At 43.3% G+C, this 6,572-nt stretch overlaps 1 pseudogene; it reads left to right on the top strand.

Annotated features, from left to right (window-relative positions):
• The first annotated feature begins 253 nt into the window (after window positions 1–253).
• Window positions 254–1,862, top strand: LOC147750855 (endoplasmic reticulum-Golgi intermediate compartment protein 2 pseudogene; annotated as a pseudogene).
• The last annotated feature ends 4,710 nt before the right edge of the window (window positions 1,863–6,572 follow it).

A 6,572-nucleotide genomic window follows, 5' to 3' on the forward strand; every position in this document is an offset into this window, starting at 1 on the left:
ATTCAAATTTGAATCTGCAGACCAACATCCCTGAACACAGACACTTCGGTGCCCCACACAAAGATCCTCATGAGTTGATGACCGCAGACCAGAGCCCACCGTCCCGATTCATGGCCCAAACCCGGATTGCAACCTCTCCCTCCCTTCCCAAAATAACTGAAGGACTCCCGCCGGCAGGCGCGGAAAGCCACTCGGCTTTTAATGACGCCAGACTTTGTCGTTTCCTGCACCCTACTTCGCTCGCCCCCTCGAGCACTGGGCTCGCACTGTAACAGCAGGGTAACACCTGCGTACAGGTGCTTAGGCCGCCTGCTGAGCTTTTCCACAGTCCAGCTTTGGACCACTAAGAGGGCGGAGGATATGTTCTGTGTAGACGGCCTCATAGGAAGCCATATCGAAACCTTCTTCATGGACCACATTATCCCACAGGAACAAATCAGAATTTTGTCTTATGAATGAATGTGAGGGAGAAGCTGGAGAAACCTGCTGAAGATGAGGCGATTGAATCGGAGGAAAACCTTAAATCTGGTTAAAGAGCTTGATGCTTTTCCCAAGGTTCCTGAAAGCTATGTGGAGACGTCTGCCAGCAGGGGAACAGTTTCTATCCTAGCCTTTACTGTCATGCTTGTGTTGACAGTCATGGAGTTCTTTGTGTATCAGAACACGTGGATGAAGTATGAATATGAAGTAGACAAAGATTTTTCAATCAAATTAAGAATTAACATAGACATTACAGTTGCTATGAAGTGTCAGTATGTTGGAGCAGATGTTTTGGATTTAGCAGAAACCATGGTTCTGTCCAGTAGCGGGCTGATTTACGAACCGGTAATATTGGATCTTTCGCCCCAGCAGAGACAGTGGCTAAGAATGCTGCAAGTAATTCAGAATCGCCTGCAGGAGGAGCACTCTCTTCAAGATGTAGTTTTCAAAAGTGCTGTCAAAGGTGCTTCAACAGCTCTGCCGCCAAGGGAAGACTCTTTGTTGCAACCTCCAGACGCATGCAGAATACACGGGCATCTGTATGTCAACAAAGTAGCAGGGAACTTTCACATCACAGTTGGCAAGGCAATTCCTCATCCACGAGGCCATGCACACCTGGCAGCACTCGTCAGTCACGAGACATACAACTTTTCTCATCAAATTGACCATATGTCATTTGGAGAGCCGATTCCTGGCATTATTAACACCCTTGATGGAACGGAAAAAATCGCCTCAGATCATAACCAGATGTTCCAGTATTTTAACACAATTGTGCCAACAAAACTCAGAACATACAGAACCTCATCTGACACTCATCAGTTTGCAGTGACAGAAAGAGAACGTGTGATTGATCATGCATCAGGCAGCCATGGCGTATCAGGCATTTTCATGAAATATGCCATTAGTTCACTAATGGTGACTATGACAGAGTCTCATATGCCATTTTGGCAGTTCTTAGTGAGACTGTGTGGTATTATTGGTGGAATTTTCTCAAAAACGGGCATGCTGCATGGAATGGCAGAATTTATTGTAGACATCGTCTGCTGTCGTTTCAAGCTAGGAGCTTACAAGCAACTGACTGTTCCTCTGCACCATGGAGACACAAATAACCACATACTTCTACTTGAAGAAAACAGTACGCATTGACAAATACACCTGGAACCATGTTCCAATTGTTGTGATGAAAGCCACATTTTATTTCAATAAAATACCAAAAACATTGTGCAGTATATTTCGGAAAATGAAAAAGTACAGGCTTTCCATTAGAAGATAAAGCACAGCAAATCTACCCATAACAAAAATAATCCTGTTGTGAAACAGACCTTTTAATGAAATTAATGCAAATGGTCACACTTTGAAAAAACTTGCATTTCACCTTAAGTTTTTCGATCACTAGCAGAGGCAGCGTTAGGTTTGGGAAATGGTATTAGTCCCCTACGGCTGAAACATGTCGACCGCTCTGCACTGCGCCAGTAGGCAGCCTTACTACTTGGCGCTTTCTTAACTTCTGGCACATAGACTTTTGTTTAAACCATGCTCTGAGTCTGTGTAGTCATTTTTATTAATCACCATCACTGTAGCACTGCACTCTTTTACCTACACCTTTCTTGGATGTTTATTATGACTACATCATTGTTATTTCATTCCCACACCGACACTACACGGTCGGATGGAATGTTCAGCGATCCCCACATGACGCAAAATCCACCAAGAAGGGTGGTCTGATGGGAATCGCTTTAGTCTTTGTTTAATAATTGTTGTTATAATGTGTTCTCAATGAATCTACACGGACAACAATCCTCACTTGCATACACACTACGTGTGACCACAGTGACTGGTAGAGCCACACAATGTTCCTAGACCTGGTCTGCTTTTTTGTATATTGAAATGGTATTAGTCTCCATCCCAGGAGGGGGCCAATTCACAGAGTCGACAGCTTCAGCTGCAGTGGGAGGCAAGGGGTCTCCTCTGCTAAAGCTGAAAGCGTGTCTGTTTGTTTGCTTTCGTTTTTAACATAGGAGACTCCTTGTCTGCACTTCAGCCGAAGCTGTTGACTCCATGAATTGGCCCCCTCCTGGGAGAATCACCCAGACAAAGGAACGGGCACAAAGGGAAGATCGGAGTGGAGCGCGCCCCCCCCTGGGATGGTGCCGCGCCCCCCTCATAGAGGGGTTGATAATGTTCCGGTTTTCATACTCTTCAAGGGTGAAATTCTGATGTAAGATTTTTGTTTTATGATCATTAAAGTGAAGATTGAGGAAGTCAACCCACTCCGACTCCAATATGCAAGAAGAAGCTACTTTTGGTGCTTGCCCTGATATGCTGTTGATAGTTCGCCAAAACCTGGCAGAATTATTTGATTTAATATCATGCTGAAGTCTAGCCCAGAACGAATTCCATTGTGTTCTACGTTGCTCTCCTTTAGCTTTTCTAAGGTAGCTGCGGGCCTCTCTCAATTTTGTTATTTTTGTAGAGTCCATTGGATCTATTTTTAGCGCCCGCCATGCACGATTCATAGATCCTGTTGCAGATTGAATCGCTAGATTTGAGTGGGGCTTCGGCTTTTGCCCTGTCAAGATTGCATACTTTATCGGTTCTGCATATCTGTCGATGAGTTCGATTGCAAATGATGCCCAGTTGACTATTTTGTCATCCGTGCACTTGCTGTAACGCTCGATAATTTGTTTGGCCTCTATTGCTACTTGGTGAAAATTACTGAGAGAGTATTTGATTCGTTTTAGGCTGATTGTATAGCTCTCAGATGGCAATCCCCTTTCTTTTTCATGTTGAATTAGACTGGTCCTCAGTGATATTTCTTGGGGGCAATGGTCACTTTCTGTTCTGCTCCCAAGACGATAGCCTGTTATTAGATGAAAGAGTGGGAGGCTAGTGAAGGTATAGTCAATTAATGAGGCACCATTTTTCGATAAGTAAGAGAAGCAAGGAGGCTTGTCTAACGAATAGCGCCCATTAAGGGCTCTTAATCCCAGATTTTCTAGGTTGCCTTGCAAGGAACGACCCTTCGAGTCGTCCTTATGCCATCCTGGCCGTACCTGCGGTGGTATCTCCCAGATACTGTCATGTGATTCAGTGTCCTCGTTTTTTTGTAGATCTGACATTAGCCACATATTAAAATCGCCAGATAAGAGTATTTCTTGATTTAGAGGACCTGTTTTCACTCTTAGTACTGTCGCAGTCACTTCTTCTGCAAATGATTGTCTTGATGCTGAGTTTGGGCAAACGTAGGCATTCATTAGGATCAGAGACCAATGCTAGCCTTTTCTAGAAGTAAAAGAAATTCCCACACACTGAAGGCAGTGTGACGAACCTGCAAGGTCCCTGGAGGCGATTGCATTTTTTGTTGATATGTAGATAGGTAGGCCCCCGCTCCCTCTTCCTGAGCGGTTCAGTTTTTGTGCAGGAATATGGTGAGTTTTAAAGCCTTCTATTTGCTGCGGTTCAGAGAGCCATGTCTCCTGTAATAACAATATAGCAAATTCCCTAAAGTTGGAGATTATAGATTTATCCTCCAGTTTGTTTGTCAACCCATTAATGTTCCATGAACAAATCTTTAGGGGAGGCGTTTCTTGACCATGTTCCGTGTGGGGTTGTCATCGTAAAATTCTAGTTGAATTCAAAGTGCCTGCCAACCATAACCATGTGCTGACCTCTTCCCGATCCCTAGGAGGTATTTATTACATAAGATGTTACATATGGGCTAAGAAATACTATATTTTATTAATTTGCAATTGCTTCTACTATGTTATCCAATTGACCTAATTTTTATTGTATTCTAAATTTGTAACTATCTTAACAATAACATTTGATTGAATGGATATCAAATATATGGATTACAATCTTGCTACCATATGATCTCTTCGAAGGTAAAAATACAGAAACATACTGCACTGTTGCCAGCCTGTCTCATCTAATCAGCAAGGAAAGAACAGTGATTTGCAAAAATGTAGTCTCTCTCTATCTTTAGTTTCTTAAACATAAGATCTAGTGGCCTAGATGCTCCCAATAAAGCACTCAAAATATAGCACTGCAAAATGTGAATGTCTTGAGAAAAAAATCATTTATATGCGCATAAAATATTTGCCAAATCAGAGGACATGGACTAATAATATTCAAGAGGCCACAGTGCCCTTAATGAAATATCAAATGCACTCCAAATCTGGTAGCAAACACACATTCGAAGGAAGTTATTCCTTCATTTGCATGGGAACTTATGTTGGTACCGGCTGAGTTTCACTCACTGATTACAGATGGAAAGACTTACTTTAATACGACAGATCCTTTAGTGATATGGGGCTGTGCGTAAGACATTGTGTACAACCCTGATATTGACTCCAAATAGACGAAAGATAGTACAGATGGTGTTGTAGCAGAACAGTACATTTACTCTAAAAGACAGGAAAGTTTGCAGTCAAAATAGGAGGAAATGTAATGAAACCTCACCTAAGTGTAGAATTTAGATTTGGATTAAAAACTCTGGATACATATTTTAAAGAGCCGTTAATGGTGCATGCTGATAAATGGTGCAGATGGACCTGTTAAGGAATGGACCATTTGAACTTTTTAAGTTCATTTAACCTTAGCATGAATATTAAACTTAAGCATGAGTAGTCCATAGGTGGCGTCCAAAGATATGCCCATACCTTATGATCAAGCTACTAGGAGCTTGCAGTGGAGTATTTCTTGCTTTTAAGTCAAAAGCACCAGCTGCCAGAATCCTAGGGCACATTTTACGATGTTGGTCTCACGTCCGCCTGACACTGTTGGGGAATCTGGACCGACCGACCTCCAGTTGGTGGTACTGACTGAAGCATTGCAATGCGACCACACATCGTGCGGTCGCATACTTCCATTTCTCTATGGGAGACTGTGCTGCGGCCGTAGCACAAGCTCCCATAGAGAAATCAGAGAATCTGTTCATCCCTGCACAGCGTGGCAGGCACCTCAGGGTGCCTACCACACGGTGCAGAGATTAACAGGGAGCACCAAAGGTGCCCCCTCGACCCCCAACCGGAGACCACCAGGTGATGGGGGCCCTGCTAGAGGCCACCGCCTCTCCTTTGAGCAGGAAGCAGGAAGAACACAGCTTCCCAGAATCCCCTGACCAATCACAACCCGGCCTTAAAGTCATGATTGGTCTGAGGGCCGTGATTCGGAGCTCAGACAGGGGCTTGGAGGCTGGGCATGTTCTCCACCTAGACTGTATAATACAGCCTGTGTAGAACATGCAAAGTATGCAGAACGGTTTAGCCGGCCCGAGTCGGCTGGTTAAACCCTCCTGCCCACTTAAGGTGCAGCCACCACTCCTCCCGCGACAGACTTCAAGAGAGCCTGGCCCGGCCCTACCCTAACAACCTGGCTGGCTACAGTGCAACTTCAATACTAAAAATAAAATAAAAATATTGTTTTATTTTTCTTTTGCACTGCTTTACAGCAGGGGCGAAGCGGAGAAACCGCTTCTGTGTAAATCCCAAGATTAATGCCACGGATCCTGAAACAAACATTGTTCTCTAGTTTCAAAATGATGGGGATTGAAGTTGTTTTACAATAGTCATCACCTAATACTTATCAGGCATTTATCCAGTTACATTGGAAGAAAGAAATTATAACAAAGAAATGTAAACAAGCATTTGCAATGCAATCGGTCTCGCCTTTGTGACCTTATATGTATTTAGCTATGCAGCACATTAGTCTGGGTGCTGAAACACCTACTGTTCTTTAACATGAAGAGAAAGAAAGCACCAAACTGCATGACACACCAGTTATGGGAACACATGGAGGGAAATATTACCTTTCAGCTGGAAACGGTGGTGGTCATATCACTGAAAATACTAGATTTGAAAAATATATTATTGTCTACGGGTGCTTGTGGAAGACAATTTCTATGGACTGGAATCTAGTGAATGCTAAAGTGATTCTGGTATTTTACAGGTCTCTGCTGGTCGTGTTCCATAAAGACATTTGAACAGAAAACAAGTCCCTAAGCAGAAGCAGACAAGTCCTACCGCTGATCTCCAGAGCCCACAAAGTACATACACATATAGGTATATACTAAAGTATATACTAAAGTATAT

Source organism: Lissotriton vulgaris, chromosome 1_1 (genome assembly GCF_964263255.1).
Source record: "Lissotriton vulgaris chromosome 1_1, aLisVul1.2, whole genome shotgun sequence".
In the NCBI taxonomy this organism is placed as follows: domain Eukaryota; kingdom Metazoa; phylum Chordata; class Amphibia; order Caudata; family Salamandridae; genus Lissotriton; species Lissotriton vulgaris.